The following is a 26,818-nucleotide window of genomic DNA, read 5'->3' as shown; positions in this document are numbered from 1 at the left end:
CTTGTCTTTGGACCCACAGCCATTGCACCAACTGCCTTCAGTGTTCTGCAAACATCTCTGAGCAGATCCTCATCAGACATATTTATGTAGAAAGCTATATACCGAAGTGTAAGTTGTACAGAAAGCAGTTGGCTTCTTAGAACGTGCCTATTAACATACAGTAACACTGCTGCTTACAGTACACAGACAGCAACTTTCATGAGAAAGCTTTTAGAGGAAGAAGGTCAGACTTGAGGCAGCAATGGTACAGGGGCTCGTGGGGCTGCGCCACCCGTCCCCCACCACTGAGCCCACTGCAGACAGCACGAGCTGCATGCGCCTGGAGTAGCAACAGAAAATCAAAGACATCCTTGGCTTCTCACTAGAAAGCAAAAAATAAGCTTTGTAATATAGATCAAGCGTATCAAGAAATTTTAGCTCATTTATTAAATGTAGAGAACGGCTATTACCGCTATTTATCTAATACGCTCTGCTGTGCAAACAACAGGCCCAATTTCAATAGCAGGGTAATTCTGTCAATGAATTACCATCCTAAGGGAAAAATTACTTTAAATTAGTTTAGTTTGTTCTTTTGCTCTAACAAGTACATTCTAGATTGTAATTGTTTTTAAATCTCTGCTCTCTGGTGCGGACGCGCTGCCGGAGCAGGTGGCTGCCTTATGGCTTCACCCCGCCAGCACCGCGCTGCGCTTAATTCATACATATGTTCAGACACATGCATCCGCACCCACAACAGATGTATGCACAAAAGCACACAGACACATATGTGGCTGCTGTTTCATATAACAAGTACAGTAAAAACATTAGGATAGGAAAATTTGGAAAACAGCCTGCAGAAAAATAACTTTCACTTTAGCTTTTAATTTTAAATACATTACATTAGCCACGATCACAGGAGAAGTATGTGGTGAAACCAGATGAGTTCAAGTGTTTGCCGACCTCACGTTTATGTTTTGGAATAAATGCCTTCCCATTTCACAAGTAATACGGGCAAACTACCCTCTGGCTTTGGAAAATGCTAATAGCATCTGCCACAGCCAAAAATGCTGCAGCCAAAAATGCTGAAGAAATGGCAACTTCCTACCCAAAAATTCTCTTATGCATAAACGGGTTCAAATACATTGCCTTCAGTAACAGAACAGCTATTTACCAATTCTTGGCTGCTCAAGGCCAATACAGACATTGGTAAGCAGTGCCACATTACATCACGTCTGACCCAACACAGCACACTGAGCTCTGAGCAGCACCGACCTGCCGGAACCGGCGCCGTGCAAGCGTCCATCAGCGTGCAAAGCAGCAGCGCCCAGGCTGCTGAACAAAGCAAACTGGAAATGAAGTCTGGTCCTGAGCACAGGCCTCAGTTTGAGAACTGGCATGGACAGAACCAGAGGGGATCTACTGCTCCCGTGTGAACTGCTAGAGATGCAAGGACACAGCTTTGCACCACACAGACACAGCTCCCAGTGTTCCAAAAACGCTCACAGACAATCGGCTAAAGCAGTGTCAAGTGCTGGCAACTGTCTGATGGGACAGATTCCTCTAGGCAAAGATCTCCCCACCACAGAGCAGCCAGGAAGCACACAGTGCACGTCCCCGCAGCGCTCCTCCCTTTGCTTCCAGCAGTGGCACTGGACCTGCCTGGATGTTAGCTGCTGCAATCGCCCACACTTATTTTCTTTCTAAGAGCAGGAAGCAGGATTTGTTTCCTGCATATTTTTCTACACTCTGGTCTTGTGAGAGATGTGAACCCCACTGCTGGTCAACATGCACTTCAGCAGATTCTTTGGCTCTCACGTTTGTTGAAGCCTGACAAGATGACACTCCAGTTCTAAGCTAGACTTTCAGCATGCTGTTAACATAAGAAAACGTAATGTAATAAGGAATGAGAACTGCTCGCCTTAGAAGAGTTAAATAGAATGGGAAGTGTAATTTAAAGGAATATTTAAACATATGCGTAAGGCAAGCAATGCATTCTCCTCTCAGATAAACATCTGTGGATTGAATTTCTTTGGTTTTGGTGGAGCAAACTCTGGAAAACTAGTGAAAGATTTTTATTTTTTTTTTTAATGGAATTAAAATAGGAAGGGAGTATAGAAGAAAGTGGATTATTTGTGGAAAAACACTCTCTGGCCTGAATGCTGGGGTAGAAATGAAGCCTGCTGCACTTTCTTTGCGTTCAGCCTCTGGCTGTCCAGCTGGTAACCAGATCATGTGGAACACAGCCCTCTGAAAGGTGGAAAAAGATCTGAAATATGAAGCACTGCTGTTTTTACTGCTAATTCTACAGAAAAAAAAAAAAAACTATAAAATATTAAAGAAAGTATTTAAAAATATATTAAACAAAATTTGTACCATAATAGCTTGACCTGATATCAAAATGCAGCTTACAGCTTGTCTGTCCTGAGTTTCATAGTGTGGATAACAGAGGAACAGGCAGAATGTTCCACACAGCCTCCAGCGTTCAGCAAAATAGGATTTGGGCTTCGTTAAAACAAATTCCAGGTGGAAAATCGGGCATGCTGATAAAAGCAGTGCAGGAAAGAGTGTTAGCTCTGATAGGGTAGGATGGGTATTGAATTCACTCTTAACATTACAAGACTTAATTAAAGAGGTTGACCTGAGGACCCCAAACAGTGACAAGCTAAGATTGCCATTCCTGGTACAATGTGGTATTACTAAATTCTTTTTAATATGACTCCAACTGGGATGTATATAGAATATCCTAATTCAGGGCAGAAGCACAGACCACATTCTGCATTGAGGCTCACAGATAAAACAAAGCACACACAAACACTAACGTATGTGAATACAGACCAGCTACCGCATCCATTCTGTATGAATTTTTTAATTAATCAGAATGCTTTTAAGCGACTTCCTGTAGTCACGAACATAACAATCTCTCCAATTCTGCTTCTTAACCAAAAGAGCCCATATGACAGGGTAGGCGCTTGGGAACATCCCTATTCCTTGAACCAGATGCACGTGGTCTGTGGTACAGTGTTAACAACATCCTGTCAGCAGTTACACTTGCAACAATTTCAGTTATGAAGGAAACAAAAAAGGGTTTAATTTAATAGACATTCCAAAGACAAGCTCGTCTATCATAAATTTTATGGCCTGAATCACACTCCTGTGCCCACTCTGACACCCGTGTTCAGAGCCAATGCCCATCACCCTGTTCTGCCCTCTGCACCCATGTTTCACTGTGTTCCAGTAAGCCTCCAAGAAGCTGCTCAGAGACAGTTCCAAACTGAAGAAGAAATGTTCCTTAATTAGGATTCATGGAGAGGGAACCACCCACAAGAGGAGGAGTGGTGCTGAGCACAGGCAGTCACTGTCAGCATGGCACTGTGCTGCACTTCTTTCAAAGTGCAACAGAAAATCAGTTTTCCAAACCAACTGCAATGTGTTCCCTCACCTTCAATGCCTTCTACACCCCCCACTGTGCCTGTCCCTGAAGGAGTCTGTCATGCCTCAGGAAATGTTACTTAACCAAAATAAAGCAAAGATAAATAGAAAACCTTGGAAGTCATAGAACTGACAAGATATGCAAAAGTTAGGGTGTAAAAAAAACAAACTAAGATGCCATCTTCGCCCTATGGTAGCCTTCCTTCAGCAAGGCAGGCCCTGTCAAAACTGGGGAAAAGGATTTTTGAACACAAATGTTCTAAGTCTAAAAACATCTGGTCAATCCAATTTACAACTAAAGAAAAAGTGTAATAAAATTTTACTTTGTTTGAAGAATAAAGATGTATTTTTAAACGCTTTATACACAGCACTGAAATTAAGGTATGGGTCTGCACTCAGTCTTGCTTCAAATGTGAGACTGAACAGGGACAAGCAGCAAATGAAAGTGAGCCTCTTAGCTCCCTCATCACTAAAGAGATCTCTAAGTGCCAAGTCATCCTAAGCCTGGGCTCATGCTTTCATTTCAGTGAGAATCACTCAGTGGCACACACCTTGTCATTCCTGAAGGGATTGCCTGCTGTGGTCTCATTTTCCAGGGGTTTGTTCTCTCTTCGGTGAATTTTCTGCATAGTTCAACACTTGGAGTTTTCCAGTGCCTTTCTTCAGGAATCTGGTGTGATGTTAGCCAGAATTCCTCTTTAACTCAGTGATTTCCCTTCACTGTCATTATGCCATTATTTATATTGTGGCACCATCTGCAAGTTCTGTGCCAATGGAAGAAATGCCTTGAAGACCTAAGCTATGGCAGGGTTGACATACAGACAGAGTTTTTGTTGAATTAGAGTAGTTCTGTTTTAAAGGACCTACAATGAACAAGTCCACTGCCTGACCACTCCAGGGCTAAGCAGAAGTTACAGCACATTACTGAGGCCATTATCCAAATACCTCCTGAACACTGACAGGCATGAGACACTGACCACCTCTCCAGGAAGTCTGCTTCCCATGTTAGACCTCCCACACCTCCATGTGAGGACATTTTCCCTAACATCCAGCCTGCCCCTCCATGGCACAGCTTTGCACTGAGGCACAGGCTGCTGGCGTGGGGCACGGCATTGTCCCCAACACCTAGCAGGCAAAGCTCACAGCCGTGATGCCAGCCGAGGGAGGGTCCACCTCCAAGCTGAGGCTTCTGAGAGCAGAAACAACAACATAGCACTCACAGAACAGAAGGCTTGAGGTGGTATGAAATTACTCTGCTTTATCAAAGTATAGCATCCCCATCACTTGTGCATCGAGTCCTTGATGACTTTTTTCTCTGTGGCAATAAACCACATATGTTAAATTTAACAGAGGTACCAGATCATCTGCCTTCCACGTACCTTTGGGTCATCTTTTATGGGTTGCATGCATACGTGAAGGTTTAAGGACCAAGATTCCTCAGAGAAATTCTCACTTAGCTGCCTAATTCTGAGCAGCTCCTAATAGAAAAGACCTTACATTCTGTACCTTATGTTTAGTTGGATTTACAGGAGGTTCATACCATGGATTCTACAATATACACTTTTGGTCTTCTGCTTCTTCCGTCTGACCACCTGTGCAAGGTTTTGTGAACTATACAGCTGACAGTCCTTCACCAAACTCGTGGAACATCTGCAGACCCCAAACTCCCCCACAGAAGTCGCACGACACGCAGCGCAGCGGCCCACATCTCATAGAAGTATGAGCTGTCTGCCTTAGGGCATTATAGATTCTCCTAATCTCATCTGAGACAAGTACAAAATGCACATCTGACTTTTCCCTCCTTTAAATTAACTGACTGATGCAAAGAGAAGGATTCAAGCACTGGCTGAGCCTTCATAGCTGCTGCTTCATCTCCTGCTAGGTTTTGGTCCCGCTCTTCAAAAGGGCAGGATGAAGCTAAGGATGGCCTATTTCCTGTTGCTTGTACATCTCACATGCAAACCCTGATGCTGAAGGGTATAAACTTCTACTTAATGCGACTTTGAAGCCAATTTGCAGAAATAACAAGCACGTTCTCAGACCAGCAATTTGGAGTTACTGGCTGCGCTGTATGACGGAGACAACAGGCACATTGCAACCCCGCTCTCAGCTCCCCAGCACTGTCTTTCTCCCAGCCCTGTGCTAAGCTGCAGAGAGAAGCACCCAGGCTCTGCCACCCCCCCACAGCAGGGCAGCACCAATGGTGATGGGCCCATCACAGCCAACAAACCACCCCAAGCCCGACCCACTGCCTACAGTTGCTATTCATTTATATTTCATGTTTTTTCTCATCAGAGGAAGATAGCAGTACGTCTCGTCACTAGACAGGGACAAACGGTTGCTGTTCTGTGCTACAAAGACCTCAGGACTGTGCCTCAGAACAACTGAAAATGCAGGAAAGTCTGTACAAATGCTCCACTCATTGTCCTACAAGATAACTGAGCCAAAGGACGATTCCACCTGAACACAGCCATGCAGATGGGGAGTGCTGGCAACAACGGAGGGCTGCTGCTCCCAGAACCATTAACCCATGCAGCAGCAAAGGGCCATCATCCCACACGAGGGGTATTCCCACAACACTCCAGCGAGCACCTAGGACAGGCTGGCACAGCTCGGCCTTCTAGGCTTTGGCCAAGAGAGAGCTCTGCACACACTCAGCACAGGCCAAGCGGAGCCCACCACGTGCACTGCCAGATGAGCCTTCTTCTTGGAGAAAGCCAGAGCCCAGAGTCGGGTGCCCGGGGGGCACAGGGCAGGAGCGAGCAGCCCCCCCCTGCGGGCAGAGCCCCCCACCCGCTATAGGTGTCGCTGTGGGCCCACGCAGTGCACCTGGCGCAGCGCATCTGTGCGGCACGAGCGCCTGCAAATTAATGATGTCAGCCTGTCTTCATATATCAAGCTAATTTGAAAGGGCTTTAATTTTCTTAAAGGATAAAAAAAGGTTTCTTTGCTAGATTAAACTTACGATTGTCATTCATATATTGTTTATAAGGTACTCATCTCCTCACTCTGTATTTTTTTGTTTTTGATTTTGTATACTAGTTAGCAGTGAAGACTTGTCTGCGTGTATCAGAAGGAATAAAGAGAGAAATGTCCTTAACTGTCAGTTTTAATAAGAGGAGTCAACATGCCTCTATTCAGGTTAAATATTGCCCTGTCACATTTCAATAGAGTCAACAGATTTTTTAAAGAAAAGTCAAAAGCACTGTGTTTGCAAAAAATAATAATAAAAATCCCTACCCCCCACCTCCTTGTCATAGAGTGTCAAAGCCTTTCTTTATTTGGGGGGGGTTTGGGGGGGCGTGGAGGCAGGACAGAAAATTCTTTTGTAAAATGTGAAAAATTACTACTCATAATTGGCACTGACATGAAAAAGGTTGGGTTTTTTTGTTAGAAAAACAAAGAAAATCTCTAATTTAATAATCACCTGCAAAGTGTTATTGTGATGGGAACAAAAAACACACAATCAAAGTCATCTCTTTTAAGTAACTATAGTGTTTTTAAGCAATCACTGCACTTTACTGCAGCTCATACACATAAACCAATGATGTGCAAAGTATAACAAGACACTCCAAATGACTGAAGTAAAGTTCCTCAAATAACAAGTGACAGGCTACACAGAAGAAGAGCAAGAAAGGATGTGCCACGTAAAAAGCAGTCACCAAAATGAAGTCAAAGCAGGAGACTCCACAACAACCAATACCCCAAAATCAGATGAGGTTGGCACGGCTTGAGCTGCCAGCAGCCCTCATGGACTGCACAGGGCCTGTCTGTGTGCAGCACTGTGCTGGGGAGGAAGGCGAGGGATGATCCTATGGGAAAAGACAGCCCCCCCTGTGCCCCACAATTTAAAGTTCTTAATTCATCTCCCGTTTCAAGTTGGAGGCCATTGTTTGTAATTATTTCTGCTCCGCTCCCATTGGCGAGGGGAAACATGGACTAGAAGCTGCCTCCCAGTTCACGCTGCATAAATACCCTTTGTGGAACACAAAGTCACCAGAAAGGAACAGAGGTGGAGACCTTGCACAGTGCTGGAATGTGGCCCTCTGCAGTTCTGCCCTGGGACAAGCTTTGGGGACTGCATAAATCCCCAGGGTGGACGAGGCAGCAGGGCAACAGCCGGGCAGCACCGTGCCCCGTGTTTGGCAAACGTGTGGGGTTTGGCAGAAATCCCCCCACCTGCATTACTGCTTATGTGCAAAGTTCCCAAAGCAGAGCTCACATAGGTCAGTGACGCCAAAAGCACCTCTCCCAGTTCAGGTAACTCAGATCCCTAAAACCCAGGTGGTTCCCAAGATTCTGTTTTACAAGCCATCTGCCAGATGCTTACATTTCATTTTGCAGACAGTCTAAATTTCATGAAACGGCTCCAAGATTTATTTGGTGAAACCAAACCCTGCTGCACATAAAGCAGGGCCTGAGTGGAAAAGCAGAGCGGTGTCTCTGTCCGTCCTTGCAAAGGAACGCGGTAATGGAGACACGTTGGGATGGTTTTTCCATCCTGCTGAGAGTATGCTCCCTTTGGAGCCTGCCTCATTATTTACAAATTTGATAACCAGCACGCTCGCTCCACACGGCTGCCTGCCAACTGCCTGCCAGGCAGCACAGCTGGTAAGCAATGCTGGCACACAGTACTCTTTCCCCCAGCTGGCACTGCAACACCAGAACCCCATGTGGCTCAGAGCAGCAGCAACTGTTCTGCACCATGCTGCAAGTCCGGCACTCAGAAACCCCAACCCGACCACAAGCAGCAGCACAAAGGGCAGAAGTGGGCTGCTAGGGACTGGCTGCATGGATGCCAGGCAGGTCTCTGCCCCGAGCACTGCTCTGGAGCAGGTACGCATCTTTGCTTGGCAATACATTCTACTCAACCCTGTTCATTTCTAAGCTCACATTCAAGTAAAAAATGCTTTCAGCATTGTATCTTCTATACATGAAGTTGGATAAAAAATGGAACTGGTTGGTCCCTCCCACCCATCAGCTCGGTCTCACAGCAGCGCTGGGCTCCTGCATCTCAAGCTGAGCGTTTCCTGTCTTTACAGCCATGGGGACCTGCTCTCCAGGGAAGTTAATTTTCCTTGGCAGTTTTCTCAAATTCAGCCCCTCGTGTGCTTTTCTGAAGCAGACATCGCTAGTGTGACTTCATACAAACAGACAACAAGTATTTCAGAAATTAATCTTCGTCAGACAGGCTTCATTAATCTGTAAATGACTCCAGTTGTACGTTAACCCAAAGGGCATAGCACTGAAATCCTGTGATGTCTTCTGACGTACAAAAGTAGTTCCAAATTTGCAGTCATTATCCAAATGAGCCTCTTGATAAGTCAAAAGCAATCACGTATTGGGTTTGTGAAGAAATCTGCAAAGAAATTTCACTAAATCCTTATCTTCACATGTAACATACGTTTAATTGCACATCTCCATACACAGCGGTGCTCAGTCGCGGCTTCAGTACACCGAGGCATTATGAAATACCCGGCAGTGCCCACACTGACAACGACTGAATCCAAAAATACTCAGCAGTTTGTTCAGAAAATCCCCCCAAAGTGACATCAGCAGTTGCACTGAAATGGCCTGGTGGTGCACCACTCACTAAGGCTTTCTCCTCAGTCCTTCCATTTCTATCATGCTTAGTACTTTTCTTCTTCAATTTTTTTCCTGAACTTAAACCATTTGTATCTTTCTCACGATGACACACACCAAATGCTTTTTGGACTGTGCCCAGAGCTGAGTTGTTTGCATTCAGGGGTGCTTTTTCAGTACTAAGATGAAAAGTGGCAGAAAATAACCCAGAATTTCTCTCAATGGTTATCGAAGCCCTTACCCATAGGTGCACACTTGAGCACACACACAGTGTACAAGCAGAGGTAGTTTCCCCATTGGCATCCACAGCCACAACATTTCGGTGTGCAGCTGAGCGCTGCCCTTCTTGGTTGGGTGCAGTTACAAAGTCGCATAAAAACCAACACGTGTATGGCGGTGACTTCTCTGTCTCTAACAAAGCTTGGAGAGCTTTGCTTTCAGTGCCAGCACTGTTCTCATAAAGCACAACCACTTTTTTTTTTTTTTTTTCTCCCCGGGTATGTAATATTTTCAACTTTGGAACAGCACATTTGACTCTAGCAGGAATCCAAAATGCTTTAGCAGGAACAAAACTCTTAAGAGATTACTGCCCAGCACACCCTGGATTAAATCTCACAATTAGGAACTCAATTTGCATTCTCAAAGTGAAATTCATTGTTACAGCCACAACTGCGGTTGACACAGTACAATAAGCTATTGTTGAAGTCATTCCTGCAAAAGGTCACACACTTAAACCCTTCCATTTCTCCTGACAACCCCTCAGGAAGGAGCAGTAGGGCTGCTCCACGCCAACAGCCACACTGACCGCCTGCGTGGCCACAGCTCCCCCAGTGACAAACACAGCACAGTCCTGGGGTGCCACGACCCCCAGGTTTGGGTGGGAATAGTTCCCACCTCCACCAGAGCATCTGCTGGGCAGGGAAAAAGAAGCAGCTGGCCAGGATCTGGAATTCCACCTGGCTAAGATGTGCTGACCTACAGTTCTCCTCTAAGGATCGTCTCTGCTTGAGCAGCTTGCCACACACCTGCTGCTGCATCCCACCTCTTCCCGGAATGTTCCAGGGAGGGTTCCTGGCACAGCCTCACCATGGGCTCACGGCATCCCACCTCCAAGCCACCACACATCTCCTCACACTGCACCAACCCGTGCTGCGTTACAAAGCCCGATAAACTTGGACATGGAGTTACTCAGCTGCACATGATGTTAGCCTTAACATTATCCAGAGGTAGGATTGTCACGTTCATAAATCATTCTATCGCTGAGCAGTGAAAGAGAGGGGAACCTCCTGGTTACAGTTTTACTATAAATATCTCCTGGGGAGAAGATGCAGGCTCAACAGAATTCAGCTTTTAAATTGCTGCTAAGAATTACCTATAATTCTCCCCCCCGCCCTTTTTAATCACACTAAATATGGTCACAGAGCAGGGTGGGAAGTGTGCGGTCCATACAGCATCAGCAATAACTCCTTTCTGTTCTGCCAGGCTTTGTGTCACACAGAAGGCATAATGTCTTATTGATGAGCTGATATTAAGCTATTTCTACAGTGTCAGAGCACAGTGATTCCTTTTCAGAGAATTTTCCATGCAGTTTTGTCCAAGAAAAAGCACTTGGAGGAAATCAGCTACATTGCACAGCTGCTGCACGCAGACCAGTGATGCACAGCTCTGTGATTGAGCAGTGCAGGGCTTTGTCCAAAGCCCATCAGAGACAAGGCAGTGCTGCACGTGCTGCCACAGCCCACGGCCTGTCTCCAAAAAGGAATTATGGCCTTTAGCATTTCTAAAATTATATATGCTGCATTTTACATGCATTTTCAGGTTATCAATTAGAGATTCCTGCTGTCTTTACCTGATAGGTTGATATAAAATTCACTTTGGTGGCAAACATGATACCTTTGTGGATACTGCTGTGATTGATACAGCTGAGTATAGTTGGTGCTGCTGCCATGAGTGAATATCATCCCAGCGCCTTTTGGCCCTGGAACACAGAAGTATGTTTACAAACGTTTTCTCTCTCCTTCCCAAAACATTCTGGCTTGCCCCCCAAACCTGGTGATCTGATGAAGCTGTTACTAATTCTCAGGTAAGACAAAACATCCCCCAGAACCCTAACACAGCAGCAGTTGCCCTGCAAGTCAGTGTGTAGAGGTCCAGAACTGGTCCCCTCCCTGCAGACTCTGAGACTGGATTTGCTCTCCGGTGAGTGGGAAGACTCATTGGGTTGAAACACCCTCCCAGTATCTCACCTAGGAGCACACGGGGGAACTCTGCTGCCACGTACCCAGGAGCAGGGGAGAAACCAGCATAGAACTGCTCCTGAGCTTTTCACTGGGGGGATGGAAACACGAAGTCTTGTTATATGATGCTGCGTTACTAAAAATGTTCCTCATAGATCTGCTCACCCTGACAATGTTCCTTAAAAGCAGAATCAAAATAGCATGAAAAAATTCTCATTTCTTTTATATATGTTTATTTATTCATTAAAAAAATATTCCTGGTCCCCTACCTCCAGCACAGATCAGAAACCAGAGGGGTGGGCCAGAGCTCAGTGGTGTGAGCCAGTTCCTGCTGTGGTGAAATTTGGGGATGGTGTGGTGGCAAGAGACAAAGCCCCTGATGGCTTCAGAGAGCTATAATCCTCCCAACAAACCCAGTTATAATGATAGCTAGAAGCAGATGGGAGACTAGGACTATATTTTACGTAACATCTAGGAATTGTCAGCACGAACAAACCTATGAAGAACATTTTCAATAACACATCACCACACAATGAGATGTTGCGTTTCCACCCCCGCGGAGCAGCGCAGGGCAGTGGCACACAGCCCACGTGGAACTTTGTGTTTCGCCCTCGCTTCCTGAAAGCAAAGGGTATCCTGAACTGCAAAAGTATTATTTAAAATTAGTTTTGTTTCTTGAGCTTCTATTGTATGTAACTAAAATTTAAGTAGGGAAAACCCAAAGAAAATCTGATAGATGCTTAATTTTTAAATTAATTTTGTTCTGGTTTCAGAGCATGGTTACAATTTGCAACAAAATCAAACTCTGTAACACTTCTTAGAAAAAGCATTTCCATTCCTTGTTCAGCTTTATCATTTGCACGTGCAAAACTAAAGAGGAAGAGAAATGGTAAAAGGTAAAAAGGTAATCTGTAAATAAATTCTGTATTTCTTCTTTTCCCAGTGTTTTGCATAGATCTGAAGTTCTACCCCTGGTTTTCAGCCTAAGTACTTAAAGCACAGCATTTAATTTTTGTCAATTTCCCATTTGCAAAATTTCCCTGTATTGGAATTTAGTATGTTTCTCTGGATAAACCTCACAGAATGTTTAAATTAAATGCTATCATTTTTTTAAAGTCTGAAGAAATCCACAAAATGAAAGCAATTAAAAACAGATAGTTGTAACTATAGGTTCAAGTTAGGTGTGTAATTATAAATATATTTTAATTAATTTCCTACTGCATCTTAGTTATTATCCACATCTCACGGGAACCCATTTATGCTCATTTGTCAATGGGGGAAATAAAGGAGATGATGCCCGGGAAGGAGTTTGTTTCACCGCCCAACGTGGGCAACCACCACCACTGCTCTGCTCTGCTGCACCCAGCAGTGCCCAGTGCTGCCCTGCGGCTCTTCCATCGCTCTCACTCTCATTCTTCAGCCTCCGTGAAACTTCAAAGCAAGTTTCCATTGTGTCCTATAAGCCTTTCAATATTCCAGAAATTAGCTATGTATGCTTTCCTCGAGGACTTAAAGCAACCAGAACTCAACAGAATCTTCGAGAGTTGAAGTGCACTAAGTGCATTAAGCAGCACCACAAATTTCATTTCTTCTGCACAGCACAAAAGAACACACACACACTCAGCTCCTGGCATCGATTCCAGTGAGTTCTACCCACCCCTGCAAGAAGTGCCAACCCCCACCCGTGTAGGGCTGGGCACACCACTGCTGGCATAGGCCGTGCTGCCCACCAGCAATGCCAGCACACCTCAGCCCGGGCAAGAGCAGCAGCAGCACAGCAGGCTGCAGAGCACCCCAGACTGCGCACCACGAGCCAGCAGTGAGCAGAGCATCTGCAGTACCAACTGCCTTCCCACCCCTCCAAGTTGTAGGGATTCTCCCTTTTATTTATAGTATAGAAAATAGATTTTAAAGCCTCCACAGATGAGTATACATCTGGTTTTGCCATGACACTTTGCAGAATTACTACAAGTGATCAGGAGAACACACTGCACTTCCCCCAGCTGCACCACGCACGCTCATGCCACCAACTCCCTCAGCTCCAGCTGGAACCACAGCACATCCCCACATGGGAGAGGCACAACACCTTCACAGCAACACAGTGCTTCCATTAAACCCACTGCACGTCCTTTCCTGACTCAGTCTTTTTACATCTTCTATCCTGCTCTGTGCTGCTTTCCCTTCTGCATGGGCACAAGGGTGCATTCCTTTATGCAGGGTATCATTCTGGTACCCAATGCACAGATTTCTATGTTCTTCAGGTTCCTGAAGTTGTTTTCTGCTGCATGCGCTCTTGTCCCTCCTGACTTTGAGTTTACACAGGTCAGCCATGTCCTAGCTGCGTACCTTCTCCGTGATCCTTAAGGAAAATTTAAATCCTAACTTAAAAGTCTCATGGTGATTGCCATACGTCGCCAACCTGCTAGTTTCATGTTTTTGTTGTCCTATATTTTAATAAAAAAATATTAAAAAGATAAGTTTGTTATTTATCATCTACATTATATATTTTATATGCAGCTCAAGACAATTCCTCTTCTCTCACTTTATCCTGTTCTCATGAACCTTTAGAAGGTACCTGGCTACTATGAGGAAAACCACTGCAGGAATTGCTCTGTGCCTCACAGAGCCAGGTCTGAGCCAGCTACTGAATGGCCACTGCACCAGCAGCCTTTACACTGACAGAACAGGGAAACTAAGCAAAAATAATGGGACCGAATGGCTTGTATAGGGTATTAAGCCCAAAATCCAAGCATATGGTCTATCTACATTTGATCTCAGTACTTCTATCACACATGGAGAACACCGAGCACCACTCAGCAGCTCTGTGAGCACAGGACAGGTCTCCCAGCGCGATTCATGGTCAGGAAAATCAGATCTGCTGCCTGCGAACAAAATAAATAATTGCACTGCTAGCAGCACCATCACTCCTCTGCTACCCAGAGTTTTAAGATAAAAGCACTCAGACTAAAAAAAAAATAAGCGGAAAAAAAAAAAAGGGGGTAAGCATTCCTACCAAGGACACCCATACCCTGTTCTGGATCTTAGGAGGGAAAAAAAAAAAAAATCTATAAATACAACAGAGGTTTCTTTATTGCTGTCAAGAGCCAGGAAGGAGGCTTTTTGGACTGGAATATCATAAAGATAAAGAGCACCTTAGAACAAAAGCTTTCTGCAGAAAAGGGCAGTGTTTACTCTTCCAGTTTGAGAGCGTTTGAGGCAATCTCCCTTCTCACATTAACACTTGTTTGCACCACAGAAAGGTGTTTTTAAGGACACTGCAGCCAGTCTATCAGACACCCAGGTGTCTAGGGAGCAGTGCCAGCCAGCACCTGGCCAGGCAGGACAGGCACAGGGCATCTCCAGCCCACTGCTGCCCATGGACTATTCACCCTGAGCTAAATTGCTGTTTTTTTCTAACCTGGACAGAAAAAAAAAATGCTGCACAGTGCGAGATGAGTGGGAGACACAGACACTGCCCACAGTTTGATCTGGGCTCACGTTGGAAACAGCACCGCTGCCTCCACCACCTGGCCTGTGCACCAAGCCCCTATTGTATTCAGGCAGCAGAGGAGAAAAATAGGGATATTAACCTCTAACACTGATGAAAATAATAGCCACAATAAAACAGGGATGAAGAACACGGTGGCAGTAATTATTCTGCTCTAGTTTACCCTGGAGTACGTAGAGGCGGCAGGAGCTGGCCGAGCCCCCGCCCAGAGCTGCACAGGAGGGCACAGCAGTGTGCAGGGACAGCCTGCAGCCCAGCTCCTGCATGGGGAATTCCTGCAGTGACACAGAAATGGACCTCTGGGGAGTCCTGCGCACACTGCAGGGATACCAAAGTACTTCCATTTGTCCCTGCTGCATGCGGTGCAGTGTGCACATGCGGGTAGACGGTGTAACCACATCTGGTTGATGTATAAACACACACTGCCAAACATCAAGGCTAAAACGTGTAAAGAGAGGTGTCAGTGGATGGGTTTTACACATGGAAGAGAGTCATGATCACTGCTACCAGAAAATCAACTGCTTTTTTCCTCCTCTTTTTATTTTCTCCCCCCTCCTTTTTTTCTTCTTTCTTTTCTCCAGGATTCTTCACATCTGTAATTAATTTTTGACATATATGGCACAATTTCCTTCCATGAGTTATCTTAGTTCTTCTCCAGTTTAAATGTCACTCTTCTTTGAAATCTCCTCATTCAAAAATCAAGTTGGATCTAATAAAAAATTCAAAAGGTGCATCTAATAATAATGATATAATAGCAGCAAAAAAGATGCACCTGCATTCATGCCAAAGAACAAGGGATGCAAGAGACAAAAATGTAGGGAAAAAAGAAATTAGAGGGGAAAAAAAAAAAATCATGATATTGCTGAAGTGCTGCTCTCACACTAAGACCAGGGGGATTGGGATAAGGCTAAAGTTAATTGCATTTCCAGATGACAAACCTCTCACCTCTGAACTGAATGGCTCTTTATAAAAGCTATCAGTAATAAACTGTAAATCTCAGCTATGATTGCAAATAAAGGTCATCCCTTTCATGCTGCCACTTTCCCAGGCCTTATTATATTCCTGTCTGAACCTTTCTTACTTCTTAAGGTGCGCTAGCCGCCCGTATAAGCAATCAGCAAGGCTTTCTGATTTTATTTTGAAAGACACAAGGCGATCGGATTTACATCCTGGCCCCTCGCTTATCCAAAATAGAAAACCACTGAATTCTGACAAGACGACACAATCCTGCTAGCAGAATTAATCTTCATCTTATATTAATGCAAAGAAAGGCAATCCCTTTCCTCCTCTTCTCTCCACTTCTGAAATTCATGTTCCTTCTCCACTGGCACAGATGGGTGCCCCCGGTTCTGCTCCCTCCCCACACAGTGCTGCTGTGCCTGCAATGTGGGGCAGCCAGGCGCCGCTCCCCACCACTCCAGACACTGGGAGCACAGTGGGGACCTCCCGGATGTCCAGGACTGCATAGAGCTCCACAGGGACACGCAGTGCTGGCACCCAGTCTGCCCAGGAAGCAAATCTCCCACTGCAAAAAAAAAAAGGCACCAGCTCATAGGAACACAGAAGCATTAAGGCTGGAAAAGACCTTAGAATCACCGAGTCCAACCACCTACCACCACCGTGCCCACTCACTCAGTCCCTCACTGTCTCACATGTGACCATCAAGAACTTAGAGTCTTTGCTTCCCAATGTGATGCTGAGAGAAGATGGACCCTTCAGTGCCAGCATGCACAGAACACTGAACAAACAGTGTTCAGGGAATGGTGGGAAGTCCATTCACATGGCTGTCCCACCAAGCCCCCACACAATTGCTTTCTTTTCAGGAAGTCTTCTATTTCATTGGTGCACAATTCCAACCAAAGAAACGCCAAGACTGACTAAAAGGGGAGCAGATAGCACGTAGAAAGGTAGAAACTGTCCTTCTTCTGTAGTCCCTGAAGAATGCCAGAATCAGAATCGAGTACCCAGCCTGGGAACAGTGCTCACAGGCCCCAGGTTCATGAATCACAGAATCATAGAATGGCCAGGGTTGGAAGGGACCTCAAGGATCATGAATTTCCAACCCTCCACCAGCAGCCCTAAACTCCCTCACTGCCAGCTGCAGCCAAGGAGCAGCTGCATTTGCACCCACAGCCAGGGCCAGGCCCACTTCAACATCTGCCAAAGTTCCACAGCATTTGTCTTTACAGACAAGATCTACTTACAGGCTGACAGCCATGACAGACTTGTTAATTGAGGAGGCATAATGAAACATAACCCGCAGGTTTATAAGGTGAACTGGGAATGGGAGAGTCCAGACCAACTTTACAGAATGCTTTTGCTCGCAGCACATGCAAGCAGGAGACGTGGGGAGAGCAGCAGCCTGATAAGCCTGCTGTACCCTCAAACGGGAGGAAAGAAGCTCAGATTGCACAGCCATAGAAGTGACTGGTGTAAGGAACAAATAGACTTGTCTATGGGATGGGATAATTATCTTCCACATCTTCAGGCTCTTGGAAAAATGTGACAATGGCAGATCTGAATGAGGCTTCTGACAAGTCCCAGATGCAGTCAGGTCTTTTTTAGTTTAGCTTTTAATTTAAACTGCTCATTTTGAAAGTGATATACTGATAGCTCTAGTTGGAGGCAAGAAGCAAGCACTTGCTGAGAGCTTGAACAATGTCCCTCACTCATAAATTGCACTAGCCCCAATACATCATTCCCCCAGCCCTGTGCAATCCTGCCAACGTCCCACACTCCTATCTCCCCCATCCCTGAGCTCCTGTCTCAAGCACAGCACAGGGGCAAGTTCCCAGCCCAGGACGTGCTGCCACGTACAGCGATCTTCTCAGCACTTTGTTTCCTCATATACTTTGTTTTCACAGACACCAACACAGCAAACATTCCCTTCTCTCTGCAAACACCTTTGGGAATGAGACAGCAAGGGCACACCAATAATACTTCATGCATACAGGCTTACCTCACCCGGGCTTTTAAAGCACATTTACAAAGCTGCGTAAACATCACTGCTGCACAGGAGTAAGGAACAGGCATATGATGCATGGGCCAGGGGATTCATTGCTGCTCATGGATTTCAGTTCCTTTCATTCTCAGCCAAATAATTTAACAGAGGACAGTTAGTGAAGCAAGCTGAAGCCTGAGCACTGCAGAAGGCCTCACGTTGCTGGAAGCAAACACCTTCCCCAGCTCCACAGGCCCAGAGCACACTCCCCCCCCACATTTCACCTCCCATGCCTTCTCACATCGAGGAAGTCACATCTTGTTCCACACTTCTCCTTCAATGCCCTGTTGAAATGCCTGGAAAAAAAAATCAGGCAAGCCTTGTAAAATAGTTCCAGGCATTGGCTGGCTGCAGCACAGGATAACCAAGAGCTTCCTTAGACCAGAGCATTCCTACTTCGGGCACACTCACCAGACATAACCCTAAGAAACCATCTCATGTTGGGTAGACTTCCTTTCTGTTGTGCCTCTAGCACCAGCCCCATGCTTGCAATAGATCTCATTCAGCACTCATGAAGGTATCTGCTCACCCCCAGGGAATAAGGGAAATATGTTTGGGGGTATTTCTACATCAAAACACGTGAGGGATCATAGCTTAAAGGAGCTCTGGGGGAAGCCGGACAGATAGAGGAGTCCCAGTTCATCTCCTAAAGCTATCCCAGCACATGCCAGCTGACCCCGCTGTATGCTCCCACTTCCTCTTTCACCTCAGCACAGCCCTCCTGCACAGAGCGCCCGCTGGGAGCCCCCACGAGCCAGGGGTCAGCAGTGACAGCTGAGATCAGCCCTCCAGGCCCCACGGAGCGCTCAGCGCAGGCATGCACGGGTTTATTTCTGGTTTGCTCTGCGCAGGCAGAGTTGCCCGAGGTTCTTCTGCTGAGGACAACTGAACAAGCACCTGGGCAAACAGGCTTTAAAACCTGACTTTGCAATGAAATGTGACTGTCTCTGTTGTGTCTAAGGCCAAATGCTCTTGACATGGAGGAGAATTAATTTGAGGTCTTACTGTAAGAGCCACAGCCTGAGAGGCTGCTCCTGACAATCCCTGCCTTTCTGCGAGTTCTCATCTCGGGGATTAGCGTGGCTCCCAGTTAGCACATTAACTGCAGCACAAAGAACAAAGTCTTCCCAGCAAGGGGCAGCCATGGACCACGGCACACCTACTGCAACGAGCAAGAGCATGGTGCAGTTATCTGGGAGGGTCACATCACCTCGCACCAGCCCCTGAACAGTAAGAGCAGGGAGCCTTACCCTGGGCTGCAATGGCTGCAATAAATACTTGGAACAAAAAATTGCTGCATGTGACAAGATGGCACACACCCACCCACTCGCTTCCCACCATGCAGGCAGCAGCAGCCCTGCAAGGCTGGCAGAGGGACCTCGGGTGCATGAGGAGCTGGAGATGCCACTGTCACCAAATGGCATCAGCAGCCAAAGGGTGATGAGGTGTGCCTGGACACAGACTGCACACTGATACGTTTGAACCTGTGCTGCTGGAGAAAGTAACTACAGATCACAGAGCAAGCTTGTAGAGCAGAACCAATTACTTTAAATAGAAGTTACATCCATGCATTCCTGAACCCTCACAATTCACGGGACCACTGAGAATGAATTTAAACTCTGCTATCAGTATATTTCAAGGCAGCAGCACCCAAATAAAATACTGAAACGTAATCAGTCAAGAGAATACGTTTTTAAGCTTAAAAATACTTCCTTTCTTGAAAATGGACGCTAAAGCCCTAGGCAACATAGCCACCAAGGTTTTATTATAAAGTACATTCCAGAATAATGGCTGAAAGCCTTAGGAATGCAGTGGATGAAAGAAGTAAACAAGCCTTTTCCTATCCCTTAATGATAAAATAAAAAGCAGTATTTTGCTGTTCTGCCTCATATTTTAATCACGCTGAGTTCACACTATGGTTAAGGTTTCATAGGTATTCCCATCAAAAACACCTACTGCCAAAGATTTTCTATTTCAAAGCAGCAGACATCCATGCCAGCCAAAACAATCAGGTGAAAATCTCACTCCAAATCAAAATTTGAATTAAATTTTGAGAAAAAGCACTGCCTGCCTGATGTTACTGCTGTGCTTGCTGAGACCTACACCCCTCACACTGTCTGTTAAGAAATTTAAGTAATTTCAAAATGCGGCCTTTTGGGATTTTAAGAATAATAGTGGAAATACTGTATGTGCTGTTGCTGCAGTCAGATAAGGAGCCAAATCTTAATCCTGCCATGCTATCTTGCCTCAGTGCAGATTATGTCTCACCACATCTGTGTACAAACGCTAGAACAAATAATAAACAGACACTTGCTTGAGAAAAGAGATTTACCGTCTGCAGTGGGAAACGGTATCAGCTTAATAGTCTCTTAAGAATTTCTTGATTAAGAATACAGTTTTGTTTCTACTGTCAAACAGGTAACACTGAAATATCAATAAGCATGCACAGCTGTTAATCCATTCTTTTTAATGAGATAATTTTGATCTTTCAGTTTTGTCTCCTAAACTTATTTTCAGATGCAGATATAATTTCGAGGCTCTGAAACCAATTACCAGCTTGCACCTATTTTATTTTTCTCCCCCAAAAAACATGCTTGCTGTATTAGAGAAGACATTAGAAAGTAAAAAATAATAATCTTATTTCCTCCTCTCAAAATAAAGAAAAAGGAGGTGCTGTGGATGCATACAGGGAATACATCAGCTGGGAAGCTACAGAGAGGCCAGCCAATGCTTCTGCACAAATGCTCTCCCTCAGATCAATGTTTGCTACCACAAACAGCAGAACCAGAGCCGAGCAGCACTGTGGCAGCGCTCCGCACTCGGGAGACATGGGCACAGCTGCCCTGCCCTCCCAGTGCCACCACTGCTCCCAGCCCAGGACTCCCCTCCAGCAGCCCCACCCCAAGCCCCCATCCTCCTGGGAACGCCTGCGCTTCGTGGCAGCAGCCACAAATTCTTTTTGATCATTAAAGCAGGGGACAGCCATGTTAGCAGAGTATGCGGCACACCCCAACACCTGCATCCCACAGCCGGTCCAGACTGACGTATTCAAATGCAGTTTGAGACAAACTAACAGCAATGACAATACGAGATACATTACAACTAGTGCTTGACACAGCATCCCTATCCTGGGCGTTATTTAATAGTAAGGTGTTCCCTATTCTTTTTCACAACCTTTTCTCACATCAGAGTGCATCTTTAACCAGTGCAGAAACCCACCCCAACCTCGTGGCAGTCACAAAAGCCCTCTCACCCTCACCTCCACCCAGACAAGTCAGCCACATTAAATCAACAGAATACCTCAAGGTGGAAAAGGAAGCGACAACCACGGACAAAATAAAACAAAGTTCTATTAATGCTAACTACACATTCCCTTTTGGGTTTATACTGCTGCTCCCTTTAACCATCTCCAGCTGGGGACAGAGCAGCAGCTCACCTCCTCTGCTACAGTGGGGCAAAATCTCGACACAGAGGGGACCGCTGGCCTCGATAAGCTGAAAACAAGGTAAGAGAAGAGCAGGAAGTGAACCAAAAAAGGATTTTAAGTACAGCTGGCAGCTGAAGAGTTAACCACAACCTTCTTTCTTTTAACACAGCCTTCTGTAGTAGCTAATGAAGGTAATGAAATATGACATGTAGTTTGGCCCTTGACCACGGAGCGCACCTCCCTCCCCTCCGCCTCGTGAACAAAGCCAGAACAGATGGAGCTGTGGCTGCGGGGTCGGGCTGACGGCCGCTGCCCCACACGGGTCGGGTGGCCTTGCCCCAGGGCAGGGGTCTGGGGGAGAAGGGTGCTCACAGCAAGGTGGGGCACAGGGAGCAAACCACATCCAGCCACAGGGCAAGAGCAGCACCATGGTCTGCTCCTTCGGACATACAGCCCCGTGAACATCACCAAAGTACACATGGAAATCAGTTTTATATGCCAGCCCAGTTATCTGCTGCTAGCCTAAACATAACAAAACACTCCCACCAAACAAAACGAGGGTGAGCTATTGCACGAGCAGGGGAGAGGTTGCACACTGATAAAAACCACTCCTGCACCTCATGGCAGCAACCCACCACTAACAGCCAGTCCCTCCTCAGCAGAGCTGGAGGTGGGAAAGCCTTCTGAAAGGAAACATCCACCAAAAAAGGCTTCCAAGTTCTCAGCTGTTATAGAAGCAACTAAGAAGTTCCTCACCCAATCCTTATGACAAACCAGATCTCTGGAGAGCAGCGGGCAGCTCCTGGCCCACATGGCCCCCAAAAGGCTCCATTTGTCTCTGGCAGCCCAGTCCAGAGCCCCAGAGCACACAGCTGTGCCCCAGGCTCACCACAGCCACACAGGTGACACAGCAGCCACTGCTGGCACCTGTTTCCTCAGCCCTCCCAGACGTGCTCGCCTGCTGGCCCATCTGCATGCAACACTGATCATTAAAGGAAAATCAGTTTGCCTGCTGCTTTCTCACTTAGTTGCCCATGGACTGTTCAAATTGCCAGAGATCTAGGAAATAAAACCCGAAATTCAGAGTAAACCTGGAGAAGAGCTGTTCAAGAAACTGCTAAATCAATAGATGCAGCCGAAGCGTCCCCCAGGCGAGCTGCAGGCTCAGCACAGCCACCAGGGTGCCCATCCCACAGAGGTAAGGCAGAAGACCCTTGGCTGAGGCGTCCCCACAGCCAACCCTGCCCTCCTGCAGCAGCTCCTCTGCAGGCTTCCCAGCAATAGAATTTGAGGGATTTTTTTTGTTTTTGTTTTTTTTTGAAAAGTACCTATAAAATAATAAAGTACCAAAAAAATCTAGAAAATACTATAATTAAATTTAGTTTTTCAACATTAATCTGTCCCTCTGTTGCATATGCATTGTTATACATGCTTGAATTGTATGCTAATTCCCTATTCCTCTACAGGAGGCTGAACCCATTTAGTGAACACAGCGGAGCATGCGATGGGTTGGTGAGGAATAACAAAATCATCTGCTGGTTATGGAAGCACAGCCTTGTCTGAAGTCAAATTTGGATATGTAACTTATGTGTGTGACCTTACCCACGGTGCCTTTGTTGCTTGCATGTAAAGAGGGGTTAATTGTGATTTATGGTGGCTTTACACCACACAAACAACACTGTATTTCACAAGGAAGATGTGAGGGTGTTTTCCCAGCTGTGCCTCAAGCACCTTAAGGGTGGAATGGATTCAGCATGGGCTCAGCCTCACAGCCAGCACTGCTTGGCAGCCAGGTGGTAACGCAGAGCTGGAGAGAGGGGATGGAGGTACAGCCAGTGCCAGGAGCACCACAGCCAGGCCAGAACCTTCCAGAGGATGCTGCAGAGGAGCGCCAGGGCCAACACAGTCACAATGGGAGCACACACCGGGGCTGTCCCTGCACACCAGTACATCCAAAGCTGTTGGGTTTGGCCACTTGGCTTTGCACTCTGGTAGCCTAAAAGTGTGTGAAGCCACAGCACCCAGATGTGACGGGGCACCCTGGTGACCGCACTGAGCCAGGCCTCCCCAGCACAGCAATGGAGTGGGGCTGCAGCGGGCGGGAGAAATCCCCACGGCCCCGGCAGCACAGAGCCACAGGGAGGCCTGGAAATTGATAGCCGGCTTCAAACGTTATTTATCATTCGCAGCACAGACACTGACACGGGCCTTTTGAAAGGGGATACTGTACCTTTAACCTTGGCTCTGCACACACAGTAATTTGGGATGCGGGCCCCGGTTCATGGGGTGACCTTTCAGCGGGCGCAGGGGGAGGGGCCGTGCTGCACTTATTTATGAGGCGGTTGGCAATTTTTGACATCACATGCTAGCCCCATTATTCACATGCTACATGACACGAGATTGGCCCTTTTAATGCAACAACAATGCATCAAAAAATTTGATTTTCTGCTCTGACAGCAGGCTTGTCCTCCTTACCTCCCCAAAACATCATCTTTCCAGGTTAAAGGCCATCGGAACGTGATTTAAAAGCACACTGCTTCCACCAAACGTGGAGCACAGCCCCAAAGCAGCCGGGTGCCAGGGCTGGAGTCCTCCCCATCCCCACACAGACAGCGGCTGTGACCCCAGCACAGCGTTCAGCAGGAGGAATATCTCCTCCCCACATGTAATAAATGCACCACAAACTTATGAAGTCTACAGTCATCATTCCATCTGGAAACAGCAATTCCCTGTGCACAAGCTTGAAGCTCTGCTCTGGGGTTTGCTGTGCTGTACACACACACCCCACTGAGATCAGCACTGTTTGTGCATGCAGCCGGTGGCACTGCCAGCTCAGTGACTGCACACCACACAGGGAACTGGCCGGTGGAACTGGGCTCTCCTTCTATAGAATTTGAAATATCCACTAATGCACTTAAAGATAATAAAATACAGTTCACAAAAATGCACTGCAACGCGTGTATATTAAATCACTCATCAGCTAATTCCACAGAGAAAAGAAAACGGTTTGTATGTTTAACTTTTCCAAATATCCTTTGTTGTGGGCTGGCAGAGTCATTTTAAGGCAGTTGATTTATATTTATGAAAGCATTTCTAAGATCACTACAATTCCTTTACAAATCTATCACATGATGATGTGAATGACACTGATCCCAAAATATCATTACAAATCAATAAGTGGGGCTAATTTTATCAATATTTTTTAAAATTAACTTCAACAGTGTTTCCTAAATGCACTGTCAAAAGCAGACATAATAAGTACTAGAGAAAAAGCACCTTGCTAGCAATGAGTAACTTCACAGGTCCTGAGAACGTTTATTTGATTTTTAGAGCAGAATTGTAGGCGTATTGCTCCTTCACCCAAGAAATGAGATCTATAGACGCATTTCCACATTCACCACTACTCAGTGTGCAAACAAAACAAAAACCAAACCCTCTGTGCCCTGCCAGCCCTGTCCCCTTCTCCTCCCAGACTGGGACCTGAGCACTTCCCAAGCCAGACACCACTGCAGACTGGAAAGCTGTGACCCACATCACCTCATAGCTATGGGGGACATCCCCAAGGACGTGCATCTGCCACGCTCAGGGACCCAGCCCAGACCTGCAGACCTGGGGAGTGGCACAGAACCCCCCCAGATCCATCTCTGGAGTTCCGCACAGAGGCAGAACAGCTACCAAAACCTGAAAATCCGCATCCATCTTGGGGTTAAGCTGGGGAGCGTGCAGAGCCTTAGTCCAACACATAGCAAAGTCAGAAGAATGAGGAAACCTGTGCTGTCTCCTGCAGTCACACCCATGCCTCACGCCAAGCTCCTTCCCCACAGCGCCAACTGCATTCTCCAGCTTGCTCACTGCTCTCCACTGCAGAAGCGCTCCCGTCTCAGGAACACCTCATTAATGGCTGATGGAGCACTGTGCAATTCTCACTGACAAATGATGGACCATCAGCATTATTTACACTTCAATATTGTTACTGTTACTTTGGAAAGTTGTAAACACACACACTTCTCATGCTCCGTGGGCTATTTATCAGCCTGTTCTGCCTTTTTTGCAGATCACCAGCCTTCACACACCCAGCGCAGAGCCCAGCACACACAGCCCTGAGCCGTGCAGGTACCGCTGCGTTGGTGGAGCAGGCAGGGAAGGGAGCAGCCAGGTTTATGAGCCAGAGCAGAGAGAAACATCTTCAGGAAAACCCTCCTCCAGGAGCGGGAGGCAGAAAATCCTAAGGCGGTATTACATTTTTACAGATTTATGTGGGTTTTGAAGCCAAGTTCCAAGACTGGCAGAACACAGAGGGGGAATTATTTTCTTCTTATTAAAAGAATGAAAAGGCCCAACATTGATTTTGTCCTTCATCACCACACAAAAAAACTCCCTACTACCACAAGGATGACGGTATGGATAATCACAACACCGTAAATCAAAGTGAATGTATTTATTAGGGTGACTCTCTTTGTTGTCCATGTGTGTGCTGTTTGTTGGCCCATACTGTTATTATTTTAATTTATGGGTTGCTTTTCTCCACTCCTTCCTGCCCCCACAGTACCAGAGCCTGTCCACAAGTTTTACTCACGCCGGTTAAAATCAGCATAATGAAATGTCACAGCAGCCCGACAGCTCTGTGAGGACACTGGGGCGGCACGCCGTGGGACGCTGCCCGCAGGCACCCTGCTGACCCGGCCTCACCCCGCAGCGCTGCCCACCGTGCTGGGGACCCAGCAGAGGCAGCTAACGAGAGCAGCCATGCGCAGGAGAGGAGCCTTTCCCAGCTTAACAGGTCTCAGTGTAATTAAGTGCAATAATTTTAACCAATTTGCAAATCCCACCTCATCTCCCATTTGGTTATAATCACATTCTCATTATTAATAATGCCATACTTCCGTATACTCAGTGCAATGCACAGTGGGATGATAGGCACGAGGAGCAGCACAGAGCTTCTCTCAGATCCCATCTGCCCCAGTGTAATTTAGGCCAGCCTTGACAACCTCATCTGCAGCCGCTAATGACAGCGTCAACCCCAGGGAATTCCCAGGCACAGGGATCCCACTCTGCCAGACCCAGGCATGCAAACCTATGACTTGGGTGCTCAGAAAGCGTGACACCCACCCAGAATTCCTTCTTTGGGGTTCTCCGTTTGCTCTCTGGTTTCTACCCTTCTGGGGTTCTTTGCTTTAACTCTCTTTAAAAATGATATTTGGGGTTTCTCCTCTTTCTAAAGCTGGCTGTGCACAGCTGGGCCTGACCCATATTCCTGCCTATGTGCCACAGCAGCACAGTGAAAGGCTGACAGGGGCAAGTCCCCACCCCCTTCCTCAAGTGATTTGAAAATGTACACCTGCAAGCCGCCAGGACAAGCTGCAGCATAAGCCTCATTCAATAACCTACCTGTGCAGAATGCTGTATTAAAACAAATAAAATATCTGCTCACATGTATTTAAGGAGGACAGCGCTTGCTCACCAGTGGCCAAAATCCTGACCCCTGAAGTTCTCTTTTCTGGAGCCCCACAGAGTGCCTCCAGCTGACCACAGCCCATCAGCAAACAAACACACGGGGCAGCACCGCCATCCTCACGCTGCAGCCATACAAGCACTGTTCTCTGCTCTTTTGATAGGAGAAGCAAGCAGCACTACGTAAACACCTGTCCCTACTT

The 26,818-nt window shown here is 46.5% G+C and overlaps 1 protein-coding gene across 8 annotated transcripts in view; it reads right to left on the bottom strand.

The window, feature by feature from the left end:
* Positions 1-26,818, bottom strand: part of ZFHX3 (zinc finger homeobox 3) — a 512,524-nt gene that overhangs the window by 362,338 nt on the left and 123,368 nt on the right. The window contains exon 1 of one of the 8 annotated variants that reach the window (XM_090149531.1): positions 23,395-24,022. The exons of the other annotated variants lie outside the window; for them this stretch is intronic. The gene's annotated coding sequence lies outside the window, so the exon portion shown is untranslated. Of the gene's footprint in view, positions 1-23,394; positions 24,023-26,818 lie in introns of those variants that run through there. 8 annotated transcript variants of the gene reach the window in all.

The sequence above is a fragment of the Phasianus colchicus genome, chromosome 13 (genome assembly GCF_987193195.1).
Source record: "Phasianus colchicus chromosome 13, bPhaCol1.hap1.1, whole genome shotgun sequence".
NCBI lineage: Eukaryota > Metazoa > Chordata > Aves > Galliformes > Phasianidae > Phasianus > Phasianus colchicus.
The sequence above is the reverse complement of the archived record's forward strand: the minus strand, read 5'-3'. Positions and strand labels throughout refer to the sequence as shown.